Source organism: Rhinopithecus bieti, unplaced genomic scaffold (genome assembly GCF_001698545.2).
Source record: "Rhinopithecus bieti isolate Rb0 unplaced genomic scaffold, ASM169854v2 scaffold_13351, whole genome shotgun sequence".
Taxonomy (NCBI): Eukaryota; Metazoa; Chordata; class Mammalia; order Primates; family Cercopithecidae; genus Rhinopithecus; species Rhinopithecus bieti.
Genome location: NW_016807514.1, coordinates 1,556,504 through 1,569,801, shown reverse-complemented (window position 1 = coordinate 1,569,801; position 13,298 = coordinate 1,556,504).

The following is a 13,298-nucleotide window of genomic DNA, read 5'->3' as shown; positions in this document are numbered from 1 at the left end:
GTGAACTCTTGTTTTCTTTATTCTTAATTTTGGTGGGTACATAATAGGTGTATTTATGTATTGATGGGGTACATGAGATGTTTTGATACAGGCCTGCAGTGTGAATAAGCACCTTGAGCCTGTGAGCTCTTCATGGTGAGGTTCTGATGTGCAGGCCTTGGTGTGGCTGTGTCCATAGACACCCATTCGGATCGTCTGCTGAGCACTTTCTGTGGGCCAGGCGTGGGGCCGGGGAAGACCCTTAACTGATAACTTCTGCAAACACCCTATTTCCAAATAAGGGCACTGTGGGTTAGGACTTCCACTTATGTTGAGGGGGGCAAAAGCCAACCCATGCTAGCCCAGAGCCGGCCAAGAATTTGGTCTGGCCATGCCCCATACTTTACAGGAGGGAAACTGAGGCACAGAAGAGGGAATGAAAGCATTTGTCAGGATGAGGGGTGGCGTTTTGAGATTCTGTCTCTCCATGGGCAGGAACCAGCTTCAGAAGTGCCAGAGAATGAGCCGACAGGGACTCCGTGTTTAATTCTCAGAGCACAAACCAGCGTCACAGGAAGAGGCCAGGGTCCCGGAGACCTAGCCTCTTTCCACTCTGTGCTCCTTTCAGACACTTTGTGATGCTGCTTTGGGATAATTCAGAACTTCTTCAGCTTCCAGCTGGTGATGAAGCTGCCCTGGGTGAGAGGAAATTTAGCTTGAGGCAGAGGCAGAAGGTGAGCTCTGGGGGATCAGATAAGAACTTGGTGCCTTAGTTAAGTAAGGCAAAGGGAGTGAGGTGGTGCAACCTCTCCAGGTCTTGGCCTGCCCCTAACTCTTATCTGTGCCTCTTACCCATGCCTCTCCTGGAGGGACTGCACATGCCCATGCTGCCTCTCCTGGCCTTGCCCCACCCGTGCCCAGCCTTTGGGTCTGAGCACCGTCTCTCTCCAGCCAGCCCATGAGTGCTGAGGGCAGAACCTGGGCAGAGGCACCCGTGTCCACCATGGAGCCCAGCAGCAGGGACAGCAGAGCAGCAAATGAGGCCCACCCAGGTTCGGGCCACTCCAGCTTCTTTGCTGAGCCTCTGTTTCTCCGTCTCTGAAATAGGCATGGCAGTCACGTTCCCTGGAAGAGTAAATTAGGAGTTGGAGAGGAGGGTGTGTTTTAAGCCATAAAATGCTGTGATCATCTAAGGAAACAGACCCTACCCCTGTAGGCGTGGAGAGATGAGGTGGGTGGCTGGGACTGTGGGGATAGGAGAGTGGGGTGCCGGGAGGGTGTTTTATCTTAGGAGGGGAGTGTCTGGGGGAGAGTTCTGAGCCCAAGAGCTGGAACCACAGGGGTACAGCCATGGCCTTCACCCCTTAGGTGGGGCCCAAAGTCCCCACCCTAAAACACATTGTGAGATGATCCAGCATGGCCCAAGGCCCCCAGGTACACAGGTACACAAGGACCCTATTCTCAGGCAGGGCATTCCAGGGTCCAGAGATGCACCCTTGGGTCAAGGAAAAGGCCAGCCCTCTCTCTGAGAAGAGTTGAATTCTTAGTGGCTGGCAGTGACTTCTCTGTGGACCTCACAGTGCTGTCATTGCATCCCAGGACGCTGGGATTGTCTTCATGAGCATGGTGGCCAGGTAGAAGATGGCCCACCCTGGATTCAGACAGAATAGAGCTGCACCTCCCCAGCTGGGGTTGATGGCAGGGTGTTTATTCCCCAGAGCTTCAGTTGCCTCATTTGGACTCGGTTCCCTTTCAGGGTTGCTGTGAGGGTCTAGTGAGGTGATGTGTGTAAGTCCCCAGGCTGCGTGCACCCCCTTTCTTTCTTAGGGGTGCAGAAACCTCCAAGTGACGCACTCAGGGCTCTCAGATGCTGAGGAGTGGCCTTGTCTTAGCAGCTCTATCCTCCTGCCTCTGCCTTACATGTGATTAAGTTATTACCCCATTTGTTTTAAAGACTTGTCTTATCACCTGTTTATAAGACTTATGGATTTCTCATTACTTCCTTTGATGGAACTCAGGCTAAAGTGCTTTCCGCTCACTCCATCCAAGCTCTGCCTATAAAACACGACAGAATCACGGGCCGGGGAGGGGTTGGGCCACGGGTGGATGGAGGCCATTGGGCAGCATCTGCCCACAGGTCCCAGGAATTTATCAAGCAGCTGCTGCACAGATGCCAACGCACCTCCCAGCAGTCACCTGCAGACACAGCTGATGCACCCGGCACCCAGACCCAGTGAGACCTCCCAGCAGTCACCTGCAGACACAGCTGATGCACCCGGCACCCAGACCCAGTGAGACATGGATGGAAATCTGTTCCTATGGTTAGGGAAGTGTCCCTAAGACCACCCTCATTTCTGACAGCAACTGCAGAATTTGGGGGTCCCTGGGACCACACCCAGGTTTGGACATTCACTAGAAAGACTCACAGAATTCACTGAAAGCTGTTACACTCTTGGTTAATGTTTATCGTGGTGAAAGGATGCAGTTTAAAATCAGCTGAGGGCCTACATATGGTGGCTCACACCTGTAATCCCAGCACTTTTGGAGGCTGAAGCAGGTAGATCACTTGAGCCCAGGAGTTCAAAACCAGCCTGGGCAACATAGCAAAACCCTGTTTTACAAAAGCACAAAACTAGCCAGGCATGATGGTGCACGCCTGTGGTCCCAGCTACTCAGGAGGCTGAGGTGGGAGAATCACTTGAGCCCAGGAGGCAGAGGCTGCAGTGAGCCATGATCATGCCACTGCACTCCAGCCTCAGTGACAGTGAAACCCTGTCTTGAAAAAATTCCCAAAACATCAGCTGAGGGAAGAGATGTGTGAGGTAGCATCCAGGAAGGTTCCAAGTACAGACCTTCTAATTGTCTTTGCCCCATGGACTCATGATGGTAACACCTTGTATTAGTCTGTTTTCACACTGCTAATAAAGACATACCTGAGACTGGGTCATTTATACAGGAAAAAGGCTTAATGGACTCACAGTTCCACGTGGCTGGGGAGGCCTCACAATCATAGCAGAAGACAAGGAGGAGCAAGTCACATCTTACATGGATGGCAGCGGGTGAAGAGAGAGCTTGTGCAGGGAAACTCTCCTTTATAAAACCATTAGCTCTCATGAGACTTATTCACTATGATGAGAACAGCATGGAAAATATTTGGTCCCATGATTCAATTACCTCCCACCGGGTCCTTGCTACAATACATGAGAATTCAAGATGAGATTTGGGTGGGGACACAGCCAAATCATATCACACCTCCCAGCAATGGTTTGTGACAAGATGTGTGGAGCACGTCAACTGTGAGCTTCCTGGGCCTGGATGCCCAGAGTCTTCAGGGGGCCTTTTCATACAGACATGGGCTACTGACCTCAGTCTCCAACCCTCAGAGCTTGGGACGATGCCTCAAGGTCCAAAGTCCCCACCCTAAATCACACTGCGAGATGACCCTGCATGGCCCAGGACCCCCAGGTACACAAGGACCCTCTTATCAGGCAGAGCATTCCAGGGCCCAGAGACACCCCCTGGGGCCAAGAAAAAGGCCAGCCTTCTCTCTGGGAAGAGTTGAATTCTTGGTGCACGCTCTCTTTCTCTCAGCTGTGACCTCAGGGCTGAGGTTGAATACACTCAAAGGTGCTCCTTATATTTTCAGAGATATGCATTTACAGGAAGTGGGTGAGCCCTGAGTCAGGATGAAATTTCCACCTGAGAGTGCCTTCCAGAAAAACTGTCTTCCTCCTGACGATCGAGAAACTCCCCACCCTGGCCCAAGGCATGTTGGCCTCTCTTACCCTAAATACAGTCAAGGGTTGACCTCCTCATAACAAAACCTAATTGGAGCGAACCGTTTAGAGTGCGCAGGTGGTGGATGTGGGCTCAAATGGCCTCTGGGCTCAAATGGCCAAAGAAAAGGCTAGAGATGCCTGGTGGGTCAGAGTTATGGGCCACTGACTAAAACATGATGGAGACTATGGGTTAGCCCAATCTTTGTGATCTAATGTGATGTGAAGCTCCTCTTTCTAGGAAGATAAAGACAGAGGCAGGGTCCTGTTGGCAGATGATTTGTGAATAATGTTCAGTGAGTGGAAAATGAATGGGTAGATGGTTCATTGGATAGAAGAATGGATGGATGGATTGAAAGAAGGAAGGAAGGATGAGTGGAAGAAGGGATCGCAAACACCACATGTTCTCATTCATAAGTGGGAGCTGAACAATGGGAACACATGGACACAGGGAGGGGAACATCACACACCAGGACCTGTCAGGGGGTGGGGAGCTGGAGGAGGAATAACATTAGGAGAAATACCTAATGTAAATGATGAGTTGATAGGTGAAGCAAANACATGATGGAGACTATGGGTTAGCCCAATCTTTGTGATCTAATGTGATGTGAAGCTCCTCTTTCTAGGAAGATAAAGACAGAGGCAGGGTCCTGTTGGCAGATGATTTGTGAATAATGTTCAGTGAGTGGAAAATGAATGGGTAGATGGTTCATTGGATAGAAGAATGGATGGATGGATTGAAAGAAGGAAGGAAGGATGAGTGGAAGAAGGGATCGCAAACACCACATGTTCTCATTCATAAGTGGGAGCTGAACAATGGGAACACATGGACACAGGGAGGGGAACATCACACACCAGGACCTGTCAGGGGGTGGGGAGCTGGAGGAGGAATAACATTAGGAGAAATACCTAATGTAAATGATGAGTTGATAGGTGAAGCAAACCAACACGGCACATGTATACCTATATAACAAACCTCACGTTGTGCACATGTACCCCAGAACTTAAAAGTATAATAAAAAAAGAAGGAAGGATGGATGGTTCAATGGATAAATGGAGGGTTGGTTGGATGGATAGGTGAGTGGAAGCTGGATGTACAGAAGGAAGGATAGATGGTTGAATGGATAAATGGAGGAGTGCTGGATGGATGGATAGAAGGATGAATGGGTGGATGGTGGATAGATAGATGAAGGGATGATGTATTAGTCTTTTTTTGTTGTTGTTGTTGTTATAAAGAAATACCTGAGGCTGCTGGGTCATTTATAAAGAAAAGAGGCTTAATTGGTTCATGGTTCTGCAGGCTTTACAGAAAGTGTGGTGCTGGCATTTGCTCAGGATCTGGTGAGGCCTCAGGGAGCTTCCAATCATGGTGGAAGGCAATGGGGAGCCAGCAGGTCACATGACGATAGCAAGATCAAGAGAGTGAGGGGGGAGGTGCCACATTCTTTTAAACAACCAGATTTCATGTGAACTCGGAGAGAGACAACTCACTTATCACCAAGGAGATGACACTAAGCCATTCATGAGGGATTTGTCCCCATGATCCAATCATGTCCCACCAGGCTCCACCTCCAAAGCTGGGGATTACATTTCAACACAAACGTCCAGCTGTATCAGATGGATAGATGGATGAAAGTATGGAAGGATGGACAAGTGATGTGGGTGTTTGAGCAATGTGATACGTGGCATGAAAATACCATGCGTAAGAAGCCCAGTGCTTGGGGCCTTGGGGAGTGGCCCAGCAGCTCTGTCTGGCCAGGGTTGGTATGAGAATCAAATGAAAGAGTGCAGGTGATGCACCTGGTGCAGTATCAGGCACAAGCTCGGCTCTCGTTAATCGGCTCTCGGTAACAAGCAGCTCCTGTCTCCCATTTCCCCTGCTGGTTCACTGTGCCCGCATGTCCATGGGTCTGTGCTCCTGTCTCCAAAGGTCCCACTATGAGCTCTTCTCCACCCCACGGTTCAGCCTGTGTCCAACAGATGTGCCCAGAGTGAGAGCAGGACGTCCCCTCCAGGAATGCCATGCCTGGTCATGGGGTGTCTGACCCCTCCACACGGATGCTGCGTCTGCCTTTAACTCAGCACTTGTTGTTTTGACTCCACCTCTTCTCACAAGCATCTGGAACTCCTCTCTGTGGCCGTGTATCAGACGCTGCCATCCTCAGGAGGCTGCCCAGTCTGTTGGGCTGGGTGAGGATGGCCTTTCTTCCCAGGTCTTCATTGCTCAGGAAACGGTGGACACAGTCCTGCCCCAACAGGCTGGACCCAGGGTTGGCCAGGGGCATGGTCCCTGCCCCTCCCTGAGGGAGTCTGTTCTTCCTGGAGGGAAAACTGCCCCTGCGTATCGCCTTGGCCCCATCACAACTTGCTTCCAAATGGTCCGTTTGTGAGGCTGGGGACACCGCTGGGCTGGGGGTGCCACACTGGCTTTGAAGTCCTGGCCACCTGCCAGGGTCAACATCAGAGTCCCTGGAGGAGGGGGCACAGGCTTGAAGGCTGCTGCTCCAGGACCGTCCTCCCGGCTGACTTCATCCATAGTCAGAGAACCATCCTTCACTGGGGGAGGGAGGCTAGGGGGTGGCGACTCACAGAAAATGTCTAATTGCCCTGTCCATCAGTCTCCTGCCGTTGTCCTGGGACTGCCTCCGGAGTGAGAGGAATCTGAGCTTCTCCGAGGGAAGCCCTGGTGGAGCGTGAGGAGCCTGCGTTCACTGATCAATTATTCTTTATTAAGTGTGTTTCCTGTATTAGTCATTTCTTTGCTGCTTCATTAGGTCCTTCTCAGGTTTCAGTGGATTTTGGGCATCACAGAGTACAAGATAATTTATTTTATTAGGCAATTTATTTTCCGGGTTCATTTTTAAAGGACAATTAATCAATTTAAATGGAGAGGTGAAGAATGGGGACCCAAATACTCCTGGGACAAAAGTGACATCATGAACACCTTTTGGGGAGAAAGCTTTGCTTTTTATTCTGACTTGGGTACACATGGGGTGGGAGCAGGAGGAGCACCTTAGCATTGGGGACGGGGAGGGCCCACTGTCCCTGGACTCCATGCGCTGCTTCCTTGCTGCCCTGGAAGGTGACAGCTGCATCACGAAGCAGAAGAAAGGGGTCTCATGGGGAAGTGGGCGGGAGGGAGACTGAGGACTGGAGTCTGGCTGTTTTGTCATTAGAGTCTGTGCCAGGAGCTGGCCTCCTGGAGAATAAGGAAAATTCATGTAGCTGATCCCATCTGTGAAACTGAAATCAGACTCAGACTCTCCCCTGTGCCTCGTAAATAATAAATAAAAACACATAATGAATATTTAACCAGAGAGAAACATGCAGTAAGCCAAAAGTAAACTGTCAATGAATGGTTTCATCTGCTGCACCCAGTGGGTTGCCTTTGCGTCCAAATTTCTACGTGGACCAGGGAGATGAGGGCTGGTTGGAAGCTTGTGCGTTCCTCCCTGGGGTGGATGGGATCCAACTCCACTTTCTAACTTCCAGCTTGCTGAAGAGACAGGAGACAGGGAACGATCTGGTTCATGAGAGCAAAACAATGGGTGCTCTTCAAGAAAACAGGATGGTGCTAGGCAGATATTTTCTTCATAAGATGAGTTTCTGAGTGATTAATATTATTAACAATTGGCTATTGTATAATAATAAGTGCTAACAGCAGCCAGGAGTGAATGCTCACCCTGTGTAGGGAATTGTGAACGTGTGATCTCATTACATCCCTTCAAGCACAAAGCAGGTCTCATTCCTGTTTTGCAGCAGAGAAGATGGAAGCCAAGAGGGGCCGTCCCACTGGCCTGCCCTCAGGGCACTGGACTTGAACTCAGGTCTCTGCCTGCCCAGCTTGGCTCGTCCTAGGATGTTGTTCCCTTACGTCCACGATATGTATGCTTCTGATGAAACAATGCATGGCCCCAGCCCTAAGCCGCCCACAGCCTTGGACAAGATAGACATTTCTCTGTGGGTGTCTGCTGACGCCCTGGCAGACCCTGGCGGACTCTGGCAACCACTCTGCCTGCTAGGTCATTGGTTGTTTCAGGATAAAAGCCATGAAACAACTGCGCTTACATGTTTCACAGAAATCGCATGATGTCTTTAATAACCATCAAAGGCTGGGCATGAACCACACTTCTGGGCTGGCTGGCTCCCTGCAGCAAAGTCCAACAGGGCGCCTACTCGTGGGTTATCACATCCAGAAAGAATTGGCATGTTATTCTACGTTTGTAAACATTTGTGCTTTTTCTTACTTTTGCTGGGTGATGTAATCTGTTCCCAGTTCACAAACATAGATCCATGGTTCAAAAGTGGTTAGGTAAAGCGTAACATTAGTGATACAAATGGAAACATAAACAGCACAGCTCAGAATAACTGAAACAATGTAAATAGTGTGTGCCTGATTCCCGCACAAATGTAGAAAGCCATCCTGCAATCTGCGCCCCTGCTGGGGCAAGTCTAGGAAGATTTTGCATATGCAGCAAATAGGAAAAGCTTAGAAGACTGCAGCGGAGAGTACCTGAAAGCCGAAACTTGCTGGGATAGTGACTCCATTGCTCTTTGTCGTCCTGCTGTGATCTCTTACAAGACTTTCAAAGAGTGACACCATGGAAGTTTCAGAGCATTTTCCGAAAAGCAGAGTGGAGGCTGTGGTCAGCCAAGTGAGCTGTTGTTGACAAATGATAAATTAGGTTTCCCAGCACAAAACTGATGAGTGATACATTTTGTCAACCGTGAACAGAGATCAGAACTAAGGCGTTGTTCATAACTGCACAGCACAAGGCAATGAGAGGTGCATGTCAGGCTGCTGCTGAGAAGTGTGAGAAAACCAACTGCAAAGTTAAGTTGTTGATCATGCTGGGAAGGGATGGGATGATGATGGCAGCATTCCCTCATCCCAGGATGCTGTTACACACGGCGGGTGTAAATGTCATTCCCAGTGTGTGTGTGTGTGCTCATCAGCCTGCCTCTCGCTGCATGGCTGGATGAAGTTCACCTTGTGGGAGAAAAGCTGAGGACACCCAGGTCCACGTTATAGGTGATGAATTTTTGCATGGCCAGTGATGCTTCTGTGAGCTTCACTGAAGACTTGAAAAGCCACATGTGGTCAGTCCCAACGGTGTGCCCGCCTAGCATACACATCCTGATGGGGCTCTGGTGCACAGGTCCCCCAGGGACCCGAGTGCTGACAGGCTGTGTTCACAGGGGCAGGGAGTAGTTCTCTCCACAGACAGTGAGGTCGAGACCAGGACCTTCATCTTTCCAGGGTTCCGAGCAGCATGAGGAAGAGGGCAGAGGAAGCCACGTTTCACTTTCCACATGGAAGCCGGGGGGACCATGCTCAGACAAGCATTTCAAATGAGAGAGGGACTGAAAATAGCTCTTCACCTTCTTCACAGACCAGGAAAGGCCACGGATGGCCAAGAGCATGATTTGAAAGCCAAGAATAAGACAATGGAATTGTTTAAGAAGATGGTTCCATGGGAAATGGCTCGGTGTTCCAGATTTCATTCTTTCTCCACTCGAGATGCCTTTTTTCTTTGCTGATTGGAGCAGGAAATCAATAATGCATATTGGAAATATTTAGAAACTCCATCCATGGTTGCATTATCATGTAAAGGATCCCTAGAGTCCAGTGCGACAGGCAGCTCCCTCTATCTTTCCCCACAAGTTGAGACACTGAAGTTCCCAGACTTGAACAACCTGCCGTACCACAGACTCTGCAAGTGGCTTTAGTGAGAAACTCTTCAATGCTGGTCTTTGCTGCCTGTGACTCCTGCAGCCCCAGACGGTGGGCTGAGATGGTGGGAGGGAAGAGCAAGCCGAGAACAGCTGCAGGGTTGTCTAGGGTTCAAGTCATCTTCATCAAGCCCGCTCTAGGGGGCCTGTGAGGGTTCACAGACACCATCCATCTCTCGGCATTTTCACCATTGTCTTTAATCTTTAAATGCTGTTTTACTCTCCTTTAAGGAGTTACCTAAGAGCTGTTAGTTGGTATGCAGGCCCAATGCCTGTTAAGTCATCTATGTACCGTGGCCCAAAGTTTCAGCTCCGATGGCTTGTGGCCAGTGTTTGATGTCGTGATGGACAGAGAGAGCATTTGTTTGGTGCCTACTGGGTGCCAGAAGCCAGTCGTGGGCTCCTGCCCCGAGGGAGGAGCCCCAGCCCTCTGCTCAGATGCCAGCTCACTTTAGCTGGAAGGATCTGGGGAAAAGGGCCTTCCCCAGTGTCTCTCTGCACTGAGCATTCTCCCTGGAGTCACATCTCACCTCAAACCTGATCTGATAACTATATGACCTTGGAAGTTTGCAGAGAGGGAGGCTCTGAAGAAGAAAGTGGGTTCTCACCAGCTGCAGCTGCAGAGGGCTGGTGGGCAGGGGGCTCAGGCGTGGGGCTCTGGTGCTCAGTGCTCCTGTCCTGTGGTCATTCTGCCCCAGAGAACCAAAAACTGTTTCAAACTCTGTATCAAGGATGAGGAAGAGAGACCTGTATCAAACTCTGTATCGAACACGAGGAAGAGAGACCTGTGTCAAACTCTGTATCGAACACGAGGAAGAGAGACCTGTGTCAAACTCTGCTGCCCTGTGCAGCAAGAGGGACAGAAGCCTTCAGAGCACCTTGTTCCAGAGATGACCCGTGAACTGCAGGAACTGGGCACTGCTGAGCTTCCTGCAGGAAGCCTTGGCCCCTTCTGGTGGAGGCGTCCTTCTGTTTTCCAGAAGGCCTCTGTCGCCGGAGCTCGGCTAGGGATTGCCTAAGGGAACTAAGTAATTAGCCCCAATTTATATTAATGACATTTTAGATTAGCCACAGCTGAGCCTGGCCTCCGTCCTGCACACTGGGGACCTAGATGTGAAGGGGAAATGTGAAAATGTAAATAAAAAAGCAAAAAAGACAAAATAATGGAGCCAGTTGTGTAAAAGGGAAAATGTGGAAGGAGGTGGGAGGGTAAGGGGAGGAAGCTGGGAGCACCCAAAGTGGGCGCCTTGGGCTGCCCTCACCCCCACAAGGGCCCCTCCCTCCTGGTCATCTGTGATGCCCCCACCCACATCACCTATGAGGGGCCCTGCAGCCACATTCACTGACCTCCACCTCATCCCTTAGGTCGAAGGCGATTGGTGCAGGGACCAGTCAGAGCTGCTCCCCACCCTGGAGTCCACAGGGTGGATGGAAAGGTCACTCCCAGCAGGTGGCCACCCCCAGATGGTGGCAACAGGTGCAGGCTCTGAGCCCTCTGCTTATACTTAAACCCGAACTCCATGGGACAGGATCCTAGACCATCATGTACTTTGGGTCCCTCTGCCTGCAAAACGGGGTTGATGACACCCAGCTGGGTGGGGCCTGTGGGAGGTTATCCTGGCAGGTACTCAGCTCTGTGCCGGGCCCCAGGACTCACTCTGCTGCACTGATGAAGCATCTCTGTCATCTAGCACCCTGTATTAGTCCACTATCTGTCGCCTATAACAGAATACCTAAAAGTGGGTCATTTATAAAGAAAATAAATGTATTTCTTACAGTTCTGGAGGGTGGGAAGTCCAAGGCTGAGGGGCTGACATCTGATGAGGACCTTCATGCTAGTAGGGACCCCACAGAGCCCTGAGATTGTGCAGGGCATGGCCTGGCAGGGGCTGGCAGGGTCTCTCTTCCTCGTCTTTGTAAGACCACCAGTCCCACTCTTCTGATAATCCACGAATCCACGAATCCATGAACGGGTGAATCAGCTCATGAGGGCAGAGCCTTCATGACTCAATCACCAAGTGAAGGCCCCACCTCTCAACACTGCTGCATTGGGGATTAAGTTTGAGCATGGGTTCCGGAGAGGATGGATGGATATTCAGACTGTAGCACACCCACTCAGCTGGGCTTCTGGTTTCCTTTCCAGGCTTGTCTGTGAAGTGAATGAATGAAAGATGAGTAAATTAAATGAATGAGTAATTGAATGAATGAATCTGGGCGGTTTGCCTAAGGTCGACACCTAAGGAAGAAAGTCCAGGTGTGGTGGCTCACACTTATAATCCCAGCACTGTGGGAGGCAGAGGTGGGAGGATCTCTTGAGCCTGGGAGTTCAAGACTGCAATAAGCCTTGATCACACCACTGCACTCCAGCCTGAGAGACAGAGTGAGACCCCAGCTCAAAACAAATAAAAAACAGAAGGGAAAAATTTTCCTTCCTCCCCACTAGGTTTCCTGAGTCAGCTCAGAACACTGTCTTTCCAGTTTGTCTGTATCTGAAGCATGGGGGCAGATGCAGGGACTGTCATGAAATGGGGTGGGGGCGGTGTCTGGGACCTGTCTTGCTTCTCTCTGGAAGGCCTTCGGCATGGATTTGCCATTGGCACGGGTTTGCTGTCTGTTCCAACAGAGATGAGGTGGACTCTGGGGAGACCATGTGCTGGCTGAGAGCAGGGCAGGGCCAGGCCTCAGGCCAGGTCTCATGCCCAGGGCGATACCTGAAGCCACCAGCCATGGTTGTTTGTGCCGTGCCGTGTCTGTCCTGTGCTGCAGTGGGTGCTGCTGTCAGATGCCATGAAAGAGACAAAGGACCACATTTTAGGAAGTGAATGGACAGCAAGCCTGTGTGATGCTCACCTGCGGTGAGGGCTGAAGACCCCTGGGCTGGGGTGGGAGCATCTGGCTGTTCTGAAAGGGAAAGCAGAGAAATTTGGCAGAAAAGAGGGTCGGGGGTGGGAGATGGGGATGGGGAGACACCTTTGGGAGAGGCCTCAAACTGGGGGGTTTCGTAGAATGGATGCCAACATGACCGTGAATGATATGGAGATGGGGAGTCCGCCAGCCCCTCAGGCCCTGAGGGAGTTTGCACTCAGTTTGAAGGACAGTGCGAAGCAGGACCTTTGGGAGCCACGTCAGAAGCTGGCGGCCTCCACAGAAGAGACATTGAGCCTCCCCTCTCCTCCTGGGTCCTGGGGCAGGAAAGTATGGGGCTGATGGGGTCCCCAAGGGACCCTGTACCCACCGATGCTCAGAGGAGGAGGCCTGTGGTGGCAGCAGCCCCGGCCCTTCCCACATCCAGTCCCAATCTTGATCCCGGGGAGCCAGAGGCTGCTTTTGTTTTTATTCAGTTCTTGTGTTAGTTTTCCGTGGTTGCCACAATGACTCCCCACAAACAGGGTGACTTAACACAACAAAAATGTCTTCTCTCTCAGTCCTGGAGGCCACATGTCTGACACCAAGGTGTGGACAGGCCTGTGCTCCTTCCAAGGACCCTGGGGAGGGCTCCTGCTGCTTTTTCAGCCTCTGGTGGACCCAGGCGTTCCTTGGCTTGTGGCTGCATTGCCCGGTTTCAACCTCCTTCTCCACATGGTGCTTTCTCCTCCTTTCACTTCCCTTCTGTCTGCCTCAAACCACCCTCTGCTTTCTCCTACAAGGACACCTATCATTGGACTAAGGCCTATGGGGATGATCCAAAATGATCGCATCTCGAGATCCTTAACCTCAGGACATCTGTAAACACCTGTGTCCCAAATAAGGTCACACCCACAAGCTCCAGGAAGTGGATCTGGCTTTGGAGGGGCCACCCTGCAGCTCCTG